Source organism: Passer domesticus, chromosome 10 (genome assembly GCF_036417665.1).
Source record: "Passer domesticus isolate bPasDom1 chromosome 10, bPasDom1.hap1, whole genome shotgun sequence".
NCBI lineage: Eukaryota > Metazoa > Chordata > Aves > Passeriformes > Passeridae > Passer > Passer domesticus.
The window spans coordinates 20292450-20312624 of NC_087483.1; the positions used below are offsets into that span (position 1 = coordinate 20292450).

General features: G+C 38.8%; 1 protein-coding gene across 4 annotated transcripts in view; it reads left to right on the forward strand.

Moving 5' to 3' along the window:
* The window catches only part of ZNF385B (zinc finger protein 385B), a 155968-nt gene that overhangs the window by 1106 nt on the left and 134687 nt on the right, over positions 1 to 20175 (forward strand). The window contains exon 1 of one of the 4 annotated variants that reach the window (XM_064434292.1): positions 288 to 508. The exons of the other annotated variants lie outside the window; for them this stretch is intronic. The gene's annotated coding sequence lies outside the window, so the exon portion shown is untranslated. Of the gene's footprint in view, positions 1 to 287; positions 509 to 20175 lie in introns of those variants that run through there. 4 annotated transcript variants of the gene reach the window in all.

Sequence of the window (20175 nt, forward strand, 5' to 3'; positions counted from 1 at the left end):
TTAACTTCAGCTAACTATTATTTATGGGACGAGAAAGATGATAATTTTATTTCCATACTCTCTGCTGCTGTTTTGTTGCTGCCTTGGACAAAGTACAAAAAGGAGATACAAAAGAAGTCCTGTTGCTGTCAAGAACCTGTATGTTTTCTTATCGGAACGAAACGTAACCTGAAACCCAGTGTAAAACCCTGAAGTCACCGGGATGCACCTGTGTGATTGCAGCAGGTGTGGATGAAGCGCTGCTGCTGCAGGTCCAGAACGAGAGGCAGTGGCAGGATCCTGGTGGGATGCCCAGGCTCCTGGATTTAGCAGCTTCTTCAAAGCTTCTGCCTCTCGTGGCAGCATTGTGCTCTCCAGTGGCTGCAGACACCCTCTGCCCGGTTAGTGCAGTTCTGAAAAGAAGGAAAAAGTGTTTCTCTGTGTAGTCCAGAGCTGACACGAGACTGCTGTGTTATTCTGCTTCTCCTTTTCCAAAGAAGGACTCTTGCTACTCCTTTCAGTTAACCAGGTTAGTAGACTGCTTAAAGGGAGGGACAGTGTTTTTCCTGTGCTCTGTTTCTAGGCTATTCCTCCATAGTTGCAAACTTTTCTCTGGTGTTTGGTCTTGCCAAATGGGTTTTTTGTACCTCAGACCTTTTCCAGTGGATGGGAAGTGATATGCCTGTGTGAAATCTGAAGGTGGAAGATAAACCAGTAGTAATGACACTGGTCACATTAATAACTTCCTTGTTTTGGTTGCTTTAGGGATTTTTTTTTTTTTCAATTGTTTGGCTTTCAGTTTGTTTTACTTAGAAAGGCAACTATCCTGTTTACAGAACATTTTCACTCAGTTATCAAGGTCTTACTTTTTTCTTTTTTTTTTCCCCAGTGAATCATATAGCACATATACAGATGCTTGGTCAAAGCTAAAAGTATTAACAAAAACCAGCAGGTGTCAAGATGTTGTGCTGACTTGCCTTTTCATGTACTAACAGGAGCTGTCCATCCCTCCTGTGCTCCCTTTGCTCCCTTGTGCCAATCTCACAAGGGATCAATATACTCACATCAGCACCTGTTTCTCTTAACTGACTGTTCTTCACTGTTTGCATTTATTTTTTTTCATCTTTTGGATTTCCTCAGCTAAGTTTTACTAGAGAGGTTGTCTTCCTCCTCGAGTATAGTTGTTCAGGGATAAGTATGTATAAAAGCAGCAAAAAGCCTTGTGGAAGATAATCTTTTGGGGGAGTGTAGGCTTGTTAGTTAATTAGCTCTGGAAGTCCTAAGATTTTGAACAGCAATTAAGATTACTGCATAAAACATAACAGATGTTTTACAGCTCTTGCAGTTTTTCCTCTTCAGGTTATCACAAGGGATTGTGGTTTGAGAATGTTTGCTCTCTGAGTTTGAGAATTTATGAGATGGGGCATTCCTGTTATTTTCAAAATGAGCATATGGTACAGTTGTGGCAGTCTCAAATCTCAAAGCCTTAATCAGGCTGTGTTGGGATGTAACAGAGTACGGAACTGGAGTGCAAGGTGCTCTCTAGTGTACTGAAATACCCTGCAAAGCTCAGGTCATCTGTGGTTAATGGGAAGAAGAGATGACTTTGCAGTCTGAATAGCTTGCTTTCTGAAGTTCTGCTCTTTGTAATATGCCTTAAGCCCTTTGGAATTCCTTGAGTGACAATTTGGAGCAGATATATTTTGGTTCTGTAACTTTTGCGTTGCATTCAGAAAATTGTAGTGCTTAATATATGTCACCCATCAAGATACAATTGTGAGTATTTTATCTTATGTGATCCTCAGTTACCTCTGATGCAGTGAAGGTAGAAGCAGATGTTAAATGCCATAATACCCCAGTTAATAAAGGAGGAATTTCGCCAGATACATAGAATGCACTTGAATATTTTATCCTCAGGCTGATGAATGTACAGAGTTGAAAGAATTACAGGAATTTCACTCTCTTACGTGACTGTAACATCCCTCTGGCTGCATAGGTTGCTAGATTTTCACCACATACTCTGCCTGCCTAACTGCAGATGCAGCTCAAATGCTGATTGAAGGGCTATTTCCTATTGTTATTTTGCCTACATGTGAGAAAGGTACAGGTTCTTTTCAAATGTAAAATTTGTCTTTTTACTGCAGTTTCACATGATCTTACAACAGGAAGTTTATGATTTTCATTATTTAACAAAGGCCGATGTTTTAAAAACAAAACTTCTAAAACTTTTTGAAAACTTGTGTCCTAAGGATTTAAAAAAATATTTTTTTCACAAAATTAGCATGTTTTCTGACTTTATGTAATTTACAAAGCAAGCAGAGTAATTATGTCAAAAATTGTCTCTGCACTGTGCAGTGTTTGATGTTATTGTATATTGTTGGAGAAAGTGCTGCCAAAGAGTAGCTAGTATTCTAACACAGTTACATTCAGTGAGGACACTGAAAATTATGAAGAAAGCATTGCTTAATTTATGTTATTGGTAGTATGTTGGTAAAAATAACAAAATACTTGGTAATTTGTTCTGGTATAAGGTATCTTTTGGTGCTAGGAAGTGAGGTTCTAACTGTTTTCCTCAAATAAAGCCTTTTTTTCTGATGTCCTGCAATATATCATGTTCCATGAAATCATGCTAGTATTTCCCAGAGTGATTAATCATGCCCATTACCTTACACATTTTTTATTTTTCCTTTCTAAATGATTGCTGTCCTCAGATCACATGCAAAAATTCTTTTCAGTTTCTCAAACATGGAACTTAGAGCTTTAACACATTGTACATTTTGAGTGCAACTGTGATTCTTCTTATATATTAGCTAAAGCTGACATTGCTTTCTATAAACATATTAATTGACATGTTAAAAATTCATTAGACAACCTGAGCTTCCAAGGCTTGTAAAAATAGAAGCCTTGTAAACCAATCTAACTATATCAGTGCAGCCCCAGTCTGTTCCTTATCAATATTGGTACCTTAACAATTTGCTGCTGCTGAACTACCAGACAGCTCTTGTAGTGACAGGTGATGCCAATACACAATGGGGGATGTTACAACTGTGTTGTTTACATTATTGATGATTGTTTGAATATGAGCAAGTTAACCTGTTAGGAAAACACTGGTAATGCTTCTCTCCTTAGAAATGATTCAATAAAACTTTGTTGATTGCCAACAACTTTTTTTGTTTATTAAACATTTATAATAAGGAATTTAAGAGGGAGCAGTAGCTAGATATGTGAGTACAAGCAGCAGCTTTAGACAGCTGAAGTCCATTTTACTTCACTTTATATACCTACATGTTTTTCAATTACATAGCCATATGTAACAAAAACATAAACAAAACCATTAATGTTTCACAAGTTTTAAAAAGTTGTGAGATTGCATTGAACACAGAAGTGGCATTAAATAGGTTTCAGTTTACCAATAGGTGAAATGCACTTTGTTTGTGGTAGAATGCAAGTTATGCACCTTGGTTCACAGTTTTCTACACCTGGTAACTTTCCGTGTTGATGATGTGTTGTGTACCGGTGAGATGCTGTGATGCTGAAATAGACCAGGCAGCTTCTCATCGCTCTCTGCTTTCTGCTGGCAAACTGTTTGGTGCAGACATGCCAGTGCTGAAAGTGTGGGGCACACCTGCAGCTCGGTCAGTCATTTTGCATGTGAGGTGGGTTAGTCTTGTCTCCTAGAGCACACTGATGCACACTGAGAGATGTCTCACAGGCTCCTCCTGCAAGCAAGGCTCAAAGACTTGCTCTGCTGTAGTATCCATTACTTGCACCTGTGTGGAGGGAAAGTCATGCCTAAGACTCGGGCAAGTCTTGTGTGTGAAGGAAGTCTGTGTAACTACCTACTGCAGGCACTGAAGAACAGCCACTGAAATGGCAGCATTCAGGTCAAGAGAACAAAGTAAAATGAACTTGAGGTGAAGCTTGAATTATATTATGACTTCAAAAAGAAGGTTTTCTTTGTTTTGTTGTTTATTTTTTCTGTGCCATTATATATTTATGGTTTCTGAGGCCATTGTAATATCATTGCAGTCAACCTGCTGCCATTCTACAGCCAGTGGTCTCACACTGAGTAGTTCCTAATTGAGTTATTTACTGGGGACTGGTGTAGTGTTGCTTCCTAGCAGAGCATGTGCTTCAATGAATCTTTAACACTTCTCAGTGTTACTGAACTTGTAAGATCTAATGAGTTTATAACATAGCTGGTTGTGATGCTTGTTCTTTCGATATGTACTTTTGTAGGTACCAGAAAGCTAAACATAAGGGAGCAGTTTGTTTAACAGCACATGCCGTTGTATTTTAATTTGACACTTCTCAGTACATCCCATTTAGATATAGTAGCCTATCAGGTGTCCTTAGTCCTAATATAATTTGATACAATTTCAAAGATTAATTAGGTTAAGAATCAGTGATGTGGCAGCCAACATTAGTGTGGTCTGCTTCAAAATGGAAATGAGGAAAAAAGTTTAATGTGATTTCTATGTGATGTAGTTTACACTTTACAGTGTCCAATTGTATCTGAAATAATTTTGATTAAAAGGAAGCTTGTTTTCCTAAGCCAAAAAAAAAGCAAATTAAGCATTAAGATTCATTATCAAGGTGTATTCCAGAGAAGGTGAATTTGGATAAGATAATAAGTAAACACCCTCAAATTCTTACTCTGCGCTGTGCAGCAAGACTTTCCAAGATGATGCAGGAACCTCCTAATGGGATTTTGTAATGAAAATACTAATAAAAGCAGAGGAGTACCTAGTCTCTTTCTTTGCATGACTGCATGTGACCAAAAAAAGAAATTGCATAATCTTTCTTCCTTTGGCCACCTGCTAGTAAGTGGATGCTGAATCTTTTGACTTGAAATTGCAAATGCCTGTGCGTGCCTAGGTGCACTTCATCTTTCTGTTCAAATGAGATTATTTAATATCTTACAATTAAGAAAACCCCTCATGAATCTGCATCAAAAATCATGGGAAAAATTCAGCCTTTGTCTGTTTCTGCAGTCTGTTGTCTGCAATGCAGGTGCAGTCTATGCCAGGCAGATGCTTATTTTGTAGATGGTGGGGTCTCTGCATAGCAAGTACCATGTTTGGTACTTACCTTGGTCCCTTGTTAATCAGAGAATAAGAATACCAATATTTTAAACCTCAAACAGCATTTTGAGAGTTTAAGACTTGCAAGGTTAAGCATGTGAAAACTGGGAAATGCAATACAACCTTAGCTGGGTCTGTTAGTGGGCATAATCAAGAGTAACTTTTGTTTTCTTCTCACCACACTTTCTGCACAGCATGGGTAATATGTGCTTCAACAGTTGTAAAAGAAATTTTAAAAATCTTTGCAACACTTCCATGATAGAAATAAAAGAGCATTCTCCTGACATAAGGAGAAACTTCAGCACAGAGAGGGCTCTTCAGCAATGCCAGTGCTTGGGCTGAGTCCTGGGGTGTGGTGTGCCAGACCTCAGAACAATGTAGGGTGTGATCACAGCAGAGCTGCTGTCTTGAGCAGCAGCAGGAGCATCCAGCAATGCTCCATTAGAGCCTGAGCTCTAATACAGCAACTCTGTGAACTCCAGCCTGAATTCTCCACTCAGGCTCCCAGCAAAGTCATGTGCTAGAGGTGAGTGATTTAAGCAACTTGCTAAGCATTTCTAGCAGCTGTGTGGTGGAGCCCAGGCTGCAGATAGATTCTGCACTGCAGCATGTAAGTGCCTCAACAGTGAGAGAATCTTTTTCTCTTGTAATCTCCTGCTTTTTTTACAATTTCTGCAGCAAATTACATTGTTTTTTTTTTTTTTTTAATGAGGTAGCTGTTCTCATTACTTTGATTGTCTTGACTAATCTTCAGTCTGTGAGGGGAGGGAAAATCTTGTAACTTAAAGAGCCTATTAGTTGGATTTCTTTTAAAAAGAAGCTATTCTGCCCTAAGGAATCATGGTAAGTCTTGAATTTTTTCATCAGTGAGTGCTTTTCAAATTGTTAAAACTAGAGCCTGGCTTCTGGAGCTTCTGAAATAAAGAAATTTTGGTATATGTGGAGTAGCATTAGGCTTGATGTGCTTTGTGTTTCACTGGTACTTGCTCAGGTATTGTCAGACTCCACTCTGGAGAATTTCATTTTTGTGTAGACAGGTGACATCAGAAACAGCAGAACCTCACTGTCAGGTTTGACGCCTCAAATGGCCTAATGACACTCCTAGTCCCTTAAGTAACGTGAAAGCTTTAAGCACATATGGATAGGGATATTTAGTGCTATAGTCTTATTCTATATGACTATTAAATGCTGACAATTAATATATAGTCTGTAAGTATATAAAATAAAGATGGAAGTCATTCTTCTTTTTAAAGTGTCTGAAACTGCTGAAGCTTTAGAGAATAAATCCTATAGGGAGTGGCTGAGAGAGCTGGGGTCATTAGGCCTGAAGAAGAGGCTCAGGGGTGACCTTGTCGCTCTTCACAACTCCCTGTTGGGAGGCTGTAGCCAGGTGGGAGTCAGCTTCTTCTCCCAGGTAACAGGAGACACAGGATGGGAAGAAATGACCTCAAGGTGTGCCTGGAGAGGTTGAGGCTGGACATCAGGGAGAATTTCTCCACTGAAAGGGTAGTTAAGCATGGAATGGGCTGCCCAGGCAGGTGGTGGAGTGACCATCCTCGGAAGTGTTCAAGAAACAACTGGCCATGGTGTTTAGTGCTGTGGTTTAATGGACATGGTGATGTTTGGCCAAAGGTTGGACTCGATGACCCTGAAGGTCTTTTCCAACCTTAATGATTCTCTGTTTCTATGACTTTTACTGATCAAGGTTTGAATAAGCCACTGTAAGTAAGCCACTAAGTCCACTGTACTCAGGGACCCCTTCTCTACTGCAGGCAGGTGACAGATGCTCTGGAGCAAGTGATGTTCCTGGAAGGCTAGGCAAGACCCCCCTACACTGACATTTTCTTCTTCTTTCGAACAGGTTGGAGGAAACATTCCAAGCAACCTCTGCTGTCCTTCCTTGGCATGTAGGTTAGTCTCACAATCTTATGCATGTTACAAAAACAGCTTAAGAAAACAGACAATGGTGCTTTACAAACTTCAGCATAAGAGAAATTTGTGTTGATGATCATCAATAACAAATTTTTACAGAAGTAATGTCAACATCTGATTATGTTGTCAACATCATAATTTGGTTATATTGTCAGCTATGCTAACTTGGTAGATTGGTTGAGTCTCAATTGTCCCCATCATAATTACAATCTATTCTGTAATTCATATAGGTTGGGGCAGTGAGAGGTTGACAAAACAGATGTGGTATAATCTTTTTTTTACCTTTTTTAGAGAATTTGCATTAGCCAATATTTCTGCATATAACCTGGTGGTGGCATGTTGTTGCAGTGTAAAAGATCTGGAAGAACCACGCTATTGGAGGAACCCTGTGCCTCTCTTGTGTTATTCAGTTCCCAGAAGCTTTTCACCTTTTTTTTCTTAACTGTGAATTAGAATATTGATCAAGTTTCTGTATCACAGAAGAAAGAATCTGACTTTTTTTTCTTTATTTTAAGTTGAACATCTGGATCTTGAGCAAGGAAAGGAGAACTTCCTTCTTTTTTCAGAGGGGAAGATTTACACTAACCCGATTTGGCGAATGGTTAAAACTGAAGGAAGCGTGCTGGCGTTGAACCCCAGGCACACGAGGCAGACACAAGGGCTGCAGGGAGCCTGTGGCTGACAGGGGTGTGTGGGTTTGCAATCTCTTCATGCAGCACCACGGGTGCTTCCTGCCACACACAGCTATCACAGCGCTGCCTTGCCATGTGGCTCTGATAGCTATGGGAATTGTCCCAGGCAGTTGGGAGCCAACATCATGTTTCATGCTGAGCATGGGGCTTGGCAGGTTTGCTTTTGTGTGCTTCTACCATATAAATGCCTTTGTAATATCAACATGATGGAGTGGCTTATGTTTTTACAAAGCTGGAGATCACATTTTGTGTGACACTGAATCAAAGCTTTGAATGTTTCTGATTATGTATCTTTTTAGCATACATATATGTTCTTGAATCTGTTCCCATCATTTATTGTTGTTACTGTTGTATGGTTTCTTCCATCTTGTGAGAACCCTCAAATTCCTTTCATGTTAATTACTTGTTGAAAAAAGCTGATTTTTTAAAAAATTTCTTATGAGGTTGAAGTAGTGGCTCTGGGCCACAGAAGTACTTTATATTGTTTAAAAGGATCATTTCAGTTTGAATTTCCAAATGAGGTAGTTTGTAAAACCCAGCACTGCTGCTTTTTAAGAATTGTCAGAATCTCTCCAAAATGCTTGTTACTATTTGTATCCTTGAAATTTGTATTTAATGTTTTCATGTATACATGAAACTTGTATTTCATGTTTTTTCGTAAAGCCGCAGGCGGAACTTAATTCACTTATCAAAGTGCTCCCAAATGCTTTTCAGAATTAGTAGTGAATATTAAAAACTTGCTCGAGATTGCTTTGGATCTTTCAGGTGGCAGGAGTGTGAGCTGTGGCTTTTGTGGCCTGACTGCAAGCAGCCCTGCCTGGTCCCTGTCACTTCTGAGCATCCTCTCTACCTGCTCTTTGTTGTCCCCTCAGGCAGCTGGAATGCCTTAGCTTTGGTCTTTCCTTCAGCAGCTATATTTCTTGGCTCTTCTAATTTCTTAACTGCTGTGTTGGCTTGTTGAATGTAGTATGTTCTAACTGTGTATCTGACCCATGCCTCCCTTCCTGATTGCAACCTTATGCAGCAGATTTCAAGAGTGACCAGCAACTCAGAGTTTCTTGGAATATCCCAGTAAAATATGAATCACCTTATGGATGGCACCCCATTTTTAATAAAAATTCTTTTGGGCCCCTTTTCCAGTCAGTGAAGCCTGAAATAAAAGTTTAGTTTAATAAATTCACTCACCCTTTTTTTCTTTTTTATTTAATGGAAGAAAAGAAGAATGCCCTTTAAAAATAAAGCTCACTTGTCAAATGTGGGTATAATTTAGAGTGTAAAAAATATTTCTTCTTCCTTTTTTTAAGGTATTTAGTGGGAAACCATAGTTGGGAAAATGGAGTGTAAGACTACTATGTAGGTGCTTGGCTATTCCTTGCAGTTACACATTGAGACTGATGAATAAGTATATTGTTTAAAGAAATATATATTGGCAGTGATTACTCTGAGATACATTCTTTTGCATTTGATGAATTGCTTTAGTAGCTACAATTATTAGATCTCTGAAAAGAAGGTGAAGAAGGAATAGAAGTTGAACATATATCTGTTCAATTAAAAATCTTTTAGAGAAAAAGCTCTTGGAATTACTGGATCATCCTTGTGCTCTGTTTTCATATGACCTCAGTGTAACAAGTTTCTCACCCACCAGTGCATGCTCTAGGTGTCAGAGTAATATTATACATACATAAAAGCCCTCTTGGGTTGTGAGATACATATTTCAGTTAACATCTCTGCATCAGATTTACCTCTATCCCTCCAAAGAAGAGCTTTTCCGACATGATTGCATTAACTAAGAAATCTGGTATCAGGAAATGATTTTTTTTTTTTTTCTCAAATGAGTATTGCCTTATTGGTAAAGGAATTCTGTAAATAGCCTGAAGTGGTTGCATTGAAGTTTAAGGGCTGGATTTAGATACATTTGTATCTAGTGTATGTAGAGATTTCTGGGGTTGTGAATTTCTGTCTTCAGAAGCATAGAAGTTGATGCTAATTAGAAAAGAAGTAAGTTTGAAGACTGTATACAAGACTGCACAAGGCAGAATGATCTGTTAGTAAAAAGGGGGAAAAAAAGGTGAGTCAGGGTTTCATGGGGCTTCCCTGCTAGGAAATGAAATATTGATGTTTTTCAGGTTACAGTGCTCAGGTCTTAGAGAAAATGCCTATCTGCTGGAAATATCTTTTAATATTTTACAATATATTATACAAAGTATGGCCAATTTTGGAGTTGTCTGATATGCAACAATGCGGAATTTTATGCTTAGCGGACTCTTTAATTAGCTCTCATTCTGTCTCACATGATTTATAGCTTCATGACTCCAATGTAAAAAGGATATATGACTTAATGAAGCAGAAAGCTGTAGTGGGTTCACACCTCTGGCTGTTTAATGGTTTCCTGGAGGAAGGGGAATGGTTGTGCTGCAGAAGAAGCTGTAAGCATCTCCTCATTTATTATGGCAAGGATGTAACAGTCCACGTTGCTGTGACTTACAGTTGTTTGCCTCCCTGTCACATACACAATTCATTAGAGTGAGGAGGCAATGTGGCTCTTCCATAAAGCATAAAAATAGCAGGTAAAATAAGAAATGCAGATGTAATCTTTCTTGTCCAAACTGAGTTTAGTGCAGCTGTTTGATGTATCTGGAATCTTTTTCTTGATCCTAGAGAAATAATGTTTGTGTGATATAATTTCAGTAATGGACTGTAAAACCTTTAGTGGCCAACTGTTTTTCTTAGCTAAGGAATTTTGGGGGTGGGGGTGTTTTCCAAATGGCTACTCTGATCATACAAATAAGTTTAGAAGAAAGAGGTGATTTTTGCTGTATTACTCTTACATCATAAGTTTCTCTACTTGTGCTTCTGTTAGTTTCACATATTTGTCTTTGCAGCATCTTTGATGTAGGGGCTCTAATTTTCTTAATTCCAGTACTGTAAATTCAAAGCAGTTAATTCTAGATTCTTAATAGTTCAAGTGGTCTAAGCATAGCTTCTGCAAAGGAAGAGGGAAAAGAATCAGGGATATCAGAGAAATGAACTGCCTTCAGCCTTTGGATCTCCAGAAACAATTTGGTTTTTTTTGGGGCAGCAGCTTTCAGTAATTACTATGGGGAACCCTCTGAAATGCAGAAGGAGAATAAAGCCCTGGCTTTTGTTTTACTGTGCAGCTGCATGGTGTTAAATAATTACCACCTTCTGCCAAGAGTACAGTAACATTACAGGTATGTCTCTGGCACTGATGTCTGATGCAAACAGATTTTAATTCCTGAATCTGTTGTGATCTGTATGCATTTCATACGTATTTCAGGAAGTGACCATTCCTTATTTAGCTTGTGGTCCTATCTCTATGGACCCACAAAGGCTAGAACCTTTCCTGGCTTGCGTCTGAGGGATGGGGTTTGCCCTTAGAGTTTTGCAGGTACCTCTCCCTTTCCTCATTCCCTTCCTCTTTCTCTCTTTCTTCTTATTTTTTCCCTCTTGTGAAGTTTGGACTTGCTGCTCTTAATCTGCTAGAACTGTGTGGTACCTTTCCAGTTTATACATGAACTACTGAGTTTGTAAAAAGACAATAACCTCCTCCCATGATGGGCGAGATGGTTTCTGACATAAATTCTAGGATTCTCACAGAGAAATATTTTGCTATTGCCAGGTGTTTATTAATTAAATAAGGATTTGTAGAATTTACAATTACTTCCTTCAAATATCTGGTTACTTTCTCACATTAATAAAATTTCTTTCAGCGTTTCTGGACTTCACAGTCTCTTCTGGAACCAGCACTCTTTGAGACAGCTGGTCCAGGAATTTTTAGCTATCTAGGGAAAAAATAGCAATTCTCCCCCTCTTTCCAGTCTCCTCTAAACACTTGCAGTGGCTGTAATTGTGCAAGTAGGCTGTGCAAGTCATTGTTGCATTTGGCTTTTGGGCTCTCATATAGTCCTTTTCAATGTCAGTAAAAGAGAAAATGTGCTTTGCTGTTTTACAATTGCAGTTTGTGCTTACTTCATGTTTGCAGTGAAACACAAATACAGTATTCAAGTAAATATGCAATTTCATGAGGTTCTGGTAGAGTTTGAGAAATTAGTGAAAAACAAAGATTCTTTCTCTTGGAAAGCTAGACCAGTCCTCTGTATTTGGTAATTTGTTAGGTTATAATTTCAGAAGTGAGTTATAGAAGGCTTCCCAGCACTTTGGAAGTTGTTGCAGTTTCTGGGAAATCTCAAACAAGCTGTGGTTTCTGCTGGACCTTTCGAGGAGGCTGTTTTGTAACGTGTAATGGGGATCTTGCTCAAAGTACCAGGAACATCACAAGGGCTATTTTCAGAGCAGAGTAAGGAGTATACATGGCATTCACTGAATAGTCCTGGAGGCTTTTTAAAGGTTTTGGTCAGTGTGTGACTGTTTTAAACCAGAATTTTGGTGGTGGTGGTTCCTGACTCTCTGTGTGTGTGTGAGCTCACTCATCCCTGCAAGGTAGGCTGAGGTCACCTACTGAGAGCAGCACTGCCTGTGGATGAGGGCACCATGAGAAAGTGAACTTTTGCTTAGTTCATGACCCAAACTAGAAAGAGTTTTACTTAATATGAAATACAAGCACCTGTGTTGAGGTATTTTAAGTAAACACATTTATATTTGTGTAACTTAATAGCTACAGATGCAACTAAGATCATCCAGCACCTTAATTTTTCTTTGGCAATGTTTTCTCCAATTCTGAGTTGTCCTGGCTTAACTTCAAATATGATCAGTTCTGTTTTACATAGCGGGTATGTTTTGTAGGGAGTTGGCATTTTTGTTGGTAAGAAATATAAATGTTGGTGAATATGTGACTATAAAATAGCGACACTGATAATACCTTTATGTACAAAGCTGTTTGCATACTTGCTGTCACCATGAGGTTATTACTGAACTAGTCAGCTGTTTTTATTCCCATCTCTGGCATTTTTTGAGGTACAGATAGGTTGATATACTTGGCTCCAGTCATGCATGTATAGTTGCATGTGTGGGTCCCTCCTTGTCTAGGGACTTGGTCACTGATACACCTGTGCAGAAGCATTTGTGAGATCAGAGCCTAAGCCTATTACTGCTAAACGTAATTAGATGCTAGGCTCGCCCTGGAGCACAGCTGCTTCCAAGTGTCACTCAAGATTAACTGAAGAACAAGAATGATTAAGGACACTTTACCTACTGAATACTTGGAAAATCATTCTGAGGAGGCAGACTTTTAAAATTGATATCCAGGGACTGTGAGCCATTACTGAACATGTAATTCCTTACTGAAAAACGAGTTTTAAAGTGTTCCTCTTTTAAAAAATAATTACTTTTCCTGTAAAATAACTTGATCAAAAAGTAGCATCTATATATTGGTATATTGATTGTTTTGCTGCTGATTTTGCTGAGCGGTGCTGTTTACGAATAAATCTTTCTTCTTTGTGTAAGAAATTTGAAATGAGACTGTAAAAGGCAGGCTCAGTATGATCAAATCAAGTGTTTCCCAACTTGAATGAAATATTGTATTAAAATGGCAAATGATGGATGCCATACTGGCCCTGTTTAGGCTTGCTGTGTTTTAGGAACCTTGGGATTAGTGTTTATCTGTCCCATAAAGGACACAAATCATTTAGATTAGAAGTAATCTGATTGTATTGAAGTACAAATTATAGCACAAAGGCCATTCAAGTGGGTTAAGTGACCAGGGTTGGTAAACACCATATGACTGCTGATTGGTCGATGAAAGAGTATTAACTGAAAGATAATGATGGATTTTAATCCAAATCTCTAAAGCGCAACAGCTGTAGTTCCCAAATGAGTTCACTCACTAACAGAGTTTTAGGACACTGATTTATTTGTTCTTATTTCTCTTGCACAACAATTACTTTGAAAAATTACTTATTTTTCCTGTATAGAATATAGCTATTCCACACAGCTTTCTTAGATTAGATTTCTCTTCTACTTTCAGTGAGTTCATTATGAGTTTTTTTGCATTTTACATGGAGAAACTGCAGGTTTTTATTTCAGCGTTGTGCAATATGCTAGGGTAAATTGTTAGGGTGACTTGGTTTAGGAAATTCAGCTGATACGCTTTTTGCTCATGTCTTTTATGAACATAGTATGAAACCTAGTTAAATGAAAAAAAAAGGCAAACTGGTGTTCCATATGAATTTATTTCCAGAATGCTTACTGATGTTAAGGCCTAATGCTTATCACTGACAATAAATTATGTGAATTTATGTAGTTTTATTTATTTCATTTATTTATGTCTATATGTAATTTTAAAATGAAAAGTGCATAAATATGACATTATGATATCCTAAGAGTGAGAAGTGGCAGCTGTTTAGGACCACAATGTAACATTGTTTAGAATGTGAAATGAAAAATGTAGGTAGACTGTGTTTATTAATTACTTCAGTGTTGGGGCAATGCTACCTTTTTTGAGTTGTTATTGCAATAAGAACTTTGGTGGAAAAGTTTCATATTCTCTCAAGTTTTCCCCTCAAATTTGTGCTTGCCCTGAAATAAACATGTTTATTAAAAGAATCAGATGAATGTCTTCAAAAAGAAAGTAATTTAAATTCGTGGGTTTCCTGGTCCATCTGTCTATTGGCTTTTAAAAGGTCAACAAGAGACCAGATGAAGTGGTACTTAATTATTGTTTATAGTCTAAGTAGTCAGAAAGATGAAAAATTGTTGAAGTTCTTCAGAATGATACTGTTTCATCTTGTCTGTCTCTGTATCTAAAAATGTGTGTGATAAAACCATTCCTCTGTTGTTATTCAGGATTTATTTAGATAATCTAGATATGCCAGGAGCAGGCATTAGATCAGCCTGTGTACTGTCCCTACAGGTTGTTTTGAGAGAAAAATGGAGTAATTGGTACCTAAGTAATGTTTTGTCCTTTTGATGTAGACACGCCTAATGCTATAAGTGGTGTAAGCAGGTATGGAACTTTTCCTTTGGATTCACAGTATAGTTCAAAATGTTGTTAGGAAAACTGCCTGGTAAAGAAGCTGAGTCCTTTATATCCATTCCTTTGTAAGGATATTGTGGGATATCGCTGAACTCTAGTTGCTTTCCTAGAGGAAATCTACTGCTATGGCAGATGAGTCTGTTTCTGCTGACAGTTCAACTGGGCTTTCTTCATTCATTTGTTAGCTAAGAACTGATAAATAGTTAAAAATAATAATGTGGCATTTAACTGACAATTTGGCCTAATGATTGAATTTGCTGTTTTGCATAAGCTGAATTAATTACAATAGCTGTGGACTCTCACTTAATTGCCATACCTAATGAAGCATAATTAAATAAGAATTTGCTTTGTATATTGTTTAGAAGTATTTTATAAAATGATCTAGTGATTCCTAACCTTCCTGCTTTTCAGGGATATGGGAGCATTAATACTGCAGTTGCCAAACTGAGTGTCCATCTGGAGTTCAGGAAACTGATTTAATTAATGTTCGTGATGATTTCAGACTGACATGGGTGCAGAGAAGAGTTCTGGCCAGAGAAAAGGAGATCCTATCTTGTTATGGAGAGACTTCCTTAGTCTTGGAAAATAAAGGAATTATATTATCATAGAGTGTTTTGGATTGGAAGGGACCTTAAAGGCCATCAAATTCCAACCCCTGCTGCAGACAGGGACACCTTCCCCCAGATCAAGATGCTCAGAGCCCCATCCAACCTGGCCTTGAACACTTCCAGGGACAGGGCATCCAGAGATTCTCTGGGCAGCCTGTGCCAGGGCCTCACCACTCTCACAGTGAAGTAGTTTAGATTAGTTATAACCTAAACTGTCCTCTTCTAGTCTAAAGTCATTACCCCGTGCCCTTGTACAAATGAGAAGGTTGTGGGAACACGGGGGAAGACAAAACACTTTTCTGATGGCTTTATGGACTGAACTAGCAGGGAAAGAGAAATTAAACCATCAGCCAGGGTTGACCCAAAATCAGTGCCTGGGCTGTATAACTAAATACAAGTCTGATTGTTCAGGGTTTGTCCTGGAGGAAGTACATGAGAACTAGAATTTAGGTGTGGTTTTGGTTTTTTAAGTCTTATGTTTCTTACAGTGATAAAGCACAGCATCAGTCCAGAGCCTGATCAAGTGCATGGCTGAGAGAGGATAAATGCTTCTGCCTAAGCATTGTCAGCTCTGAACATTCAAAAATCGTTTCAGATCTAGAAGAAAATTGAAATTGGTTTCTCTTTAATTCCCTTCTAGTTTTTGAGCCTTTAGGGTTCATGTTTTCAGTCAGCTCTGCCAGGATTAGAAGGATATTTAAAAAGCTAGAGTTCCTGGGGATTTTTATGACTGCATGACCCAGGCTTAAGAAAAATGCCTAATACTGCAAGATATAATTCTGAGAGCTGGCTGCCCTGAATTTGTGAGTGGAGAGGTGACATCAGATTGATAACTTGGATTTTACTAAGTGAACCTTTCCAGATGTTTCATGTTCCAAAACCTCATGCTTGTGGTGCCAACACATGAGGCATATTCAACCTGCTGGGTCTTTTAAGGCAGTAAGTGTGTTTAAAACTGTCTTTAACAGAAATTGTGTTCAGTTATCAGCTATTCAGAAAAGGACAATTTGAACACAGATCAACTTGGTAAACCAGTGTGAGAGAGAAAGATCTTCATTAATTGGAGGATTCAATAAAAAATTTTCATTGCAAGGATGTTTTGTGTTACAAAGTAAATGTCTGCACATTGAAAAAATAATGGGTTTTTAAAAATTTCTTTATTAATAAAATGTTGAGGAAATTTAAAACCACCAAATGTCTCCAGGGAATGTGACAGCTCGGACGGGGAGAGAGCTACTGAAATAAGGCATAAAAGTCAGCTTTACTGCAATCTTAAAGTTGCAAAGGGCTTTGAAAAGTGAATGACTGGAGAGAAATTTCTCCTGAGAATAAAATGGGCTTCTGAAAGATAACTTGAGCTCAAAATGCTTAAGTAAAAGCTTCTTGTTGTGCACCTCAGCATTTTCTAGTGTAAAAAATATATATTCTGCCCACGCTTGCATCTTCCTGGGGGTTATATTTATTCAGAGGAGATTAATGGCCAATTTTCTGTGTGACTGCCATCATCAGAAGTTTATCCCTTTGTAAAATGACTTTTTTTACTTTTTAGGGGAGCAGTATGCATGAATTTCTGTGAAGACTTCAAACAGATAGCTGTAAAATGACAGGTGGAATGATGTTTATATCCCTGAGCAGGTGCCAGCCTTGTATTCTATGCAGGATGGCAACACAAGACTGACTGTGACTTGTATAATTTGATGACAGATCATTTTGTCTTAAATAACTGGTATTGAGGTTTAAACACATTTATGATTACCTGGCCATTTAATAAAGTCATGTGTTCTACAGAAAGCTGCACTAGGGTGCATGGATTAGTGAACTCTGCAGTAGAGGAAGCAGTCTGGGATAATTTAAAAGAGCTGATAGTTCTACAAACATTCATTTGAAGAAGGGTAAGCCAGCATACCTAAGGAGCTTGGAAAAACTACTTTGTTGCCCCTCATTGCCTGTGGCTGCATGTGCTGTAGTTTTCCAGATTTTTTTTTTCTTAGGTAGTCCCTGCTATTTCTCAGCAGCTAAGCTGTCCTTTGCAGTTGACTGATGTACTCTGTTCCTCTGCCCTTTGTGGTCTGAGTGCTGGAGGAGGTGATGCACTTGTGCTGGGCTGCAGGAAACTTCCTGGAGCATTTGCTCTGGGCCTCCTGGAGGATCTCTGCAGGTGCAGCCATGGGGGCTGGAGTGCTGGGGACAGTGTAGGGCCCCTGCAGAGACCTTTGCAAACCCTCTCCCTCATTACTGTGCAGCACAGACCTTCATGATCTCTCTCCTTTGTGTCCTGTTCTTCTGATGTTAATGATTTAAAGGCAATTTGTCCATATTTTGAAATTTTACTTCTTAAGGGTTCAGCTTAAACAATACTTTTTTTTTTCATCCAAGCAGACAGTGATGGAACTATTGTATTTGTGCAAGGGATAATTCCCTGCCTGGGAAAGGTTTTTGTGTACCTGGTTATTTAAAAAGATTGGAAAAATGCTTCTGTGGATGTGTTTTTCTATTTTCTCTGCTTGCTTTAGATATTTATCAGTGTACAAAAAGAAATTCAATTTGGTAATTTAAAAAGAATGCATAGAATTATTTTATCTATTTTGAGTTCATAATAGATGGTATTGGGGAAATGGCTATATTAACCATCTATAAATGGATATGACACATCAAGTGAGTTTATGCTGGTTGTGAAGCAGGCATAAGATATCATACTAGTTCTGCTTTTTAATTGTATTTTCTTCTATATATATATATGATATGTCAGTGCATGAGCAGGAGGATAAAACTACAGAGGGTAGGAAAAAAAATTGGAACTCGGCAAGAATTGATGGAGGACCAGCAATCAAAATAATAAGAGTATCATTTTGTAAATGATCACAAGAAAAGGAGGCAGAAAAAACATCCTGATGGCAAGAAAGAAAATTCCTAAAATTTTCTTTCAGGGCAAGGCAAACTGTAAGTTCTGCAGAACTGCTTCTTGGTCTGAGGTTCCCTCTGATCTTGTGGGCCGTATGTGCCTTTTGCCACTGATCACAGTGAGAATCCTTAGCTGCTCCCAGGTCGGTAGGTGGAACCAGCAGAACATTGTAACTTTTCTTAATTTACTGTGTGTCTTCCACAGTGCAACTTACTCTTATTTTATTGGGCAGTTAGAAAGCTATAATGTCCTGATTTGTCTGATCCAAAATAAACTTGAACTAATCTAGTAGGTCTCAACAAATCTTCTGAACTTGACAGCAGATGGCACATGCTTTTTATTTAGCCCTGCATATACTATCTTGGTGGGTGGTAACTGCCTTAGGACAAAATCAGCATCCCACCAGTCACCATCTGGGACGGCAGATGATATGTGGGACTGTCATGAATAAGCATTCTGATGTTTGTAAATGTCTGAAGGAAGACACTGCTTGTTAACGTTGCAGTTGGTATGCAGTCACCTCCGTGAGAAGCACACTTTGTGCAGTAATCAGCAAAAAATGAATTGTGTGCCTTGGGTTCCTCTCTGGAATATGGGTGGGTGTAAGTCGACTCTTCCATAATTTGTTCATTTTGATGGCAAACTTGAATGGCTCTTATCTTGACAGACCTTTAGTCTTCGTCACTGCTTTTGTGTTAAAAATTGTATACTCTTTATTACTGTGTCAGCAGTAATATTTAAATGCCTCGTACTGCATCATAACTGATGCTGATAATGAGCACAAATGCATGGTATGAAATGTGCCCTTGCTTTGACAGTGTACTCTGAGTTGATGGGGAAATGGAAGGGATGGTTTGGAGAAAAAGGTGTGAAATTGCTTGCAAAAAGCACTTCATAGTTTTGTTCCAGATGCAGGAATGGAAATGCACATCTTCTGGCCCTCCTCTATTATGGGTGATGAGAGATGGGGACAACTGAGCTGGATCAGGAGCCAATTTTGTTGAGAATATGAAGAGTTTATACAGGATTCTATTTTTGGTAACAATTTCTCATTGGTTACTCATTCTTCATGACATCAGTTACCTGGTAATCATTACAAAATTTCACAACATACTTTTTGGTCACTTCTACACCAGGGAGCAGTTATCTGTGTGTGTGTCTCCCATGGTTTCTGCCTGAGATATCAGGTTTTTTTATTAGTTCCATTGTACCTCTGTCTCGTTCTCCACACTCTACTCCCATTTTACCTTGTTCCCCGAGCAAGATGCACACAGATATCTGAACCATGAGGATATGCACAGACTACTTGCCTCAGCTTCTCTGTTCCTGGTTCTATGCACTAAGGCCCTTTCCTGAACAGAAGTGCTTTGAGAAATGTTTTTTAGATCTGGTATTTTGGAGGGGCTGCTTGTCATTTATGTGACAGGTTCCTTATGTAGAGTATTTTAGACAGTAAATCTGGCCTTGTAGGAAACTCTCAGTTGTATCAAGTGCAAACGTCTTCAAAAGAATCTGTGCATGTATCATGCAACTTGATTTTTACTGCAGTTACAACATCCAGTTTGGTCTGTGTTATTAATGCTTTATTCACACTTAGCTGGTCTGTGTACCAGCTGAAGTAGGTATCATAGAATCAGAATGGTTTGGGTTGTGAAGGGGCCTTAAAGACCATGCAGCTCCAACCCCCTGCCATGGACAGGGGCACTTTCCATGAGGCGAAGTTGCTCAGGGCCTCATCCAACCTGATCTTCAACACTACCTGGGATGGGGCAGCCACAGCTTCTCTGGGCAATCTGTTCCACTGTTTCACCACCCTCATAGCAAGAAATTCTTTCTATTATGTAGTCTAGACCTACCCTCTTTCAGTTTGAAGCCATTACCTCTTGTCCTCTCACTCCATAACCTTGCGACAAGTCCTTCTCCAGCTCTCTCATAGCCTTTTCAGCTGCTGGAAGGTGCTCTAAGGTCTTCCTGGAGCCTCCTCTTCTCCAGGCCAAACAACCCCAGCTCTCTCGGCCTCTCATTG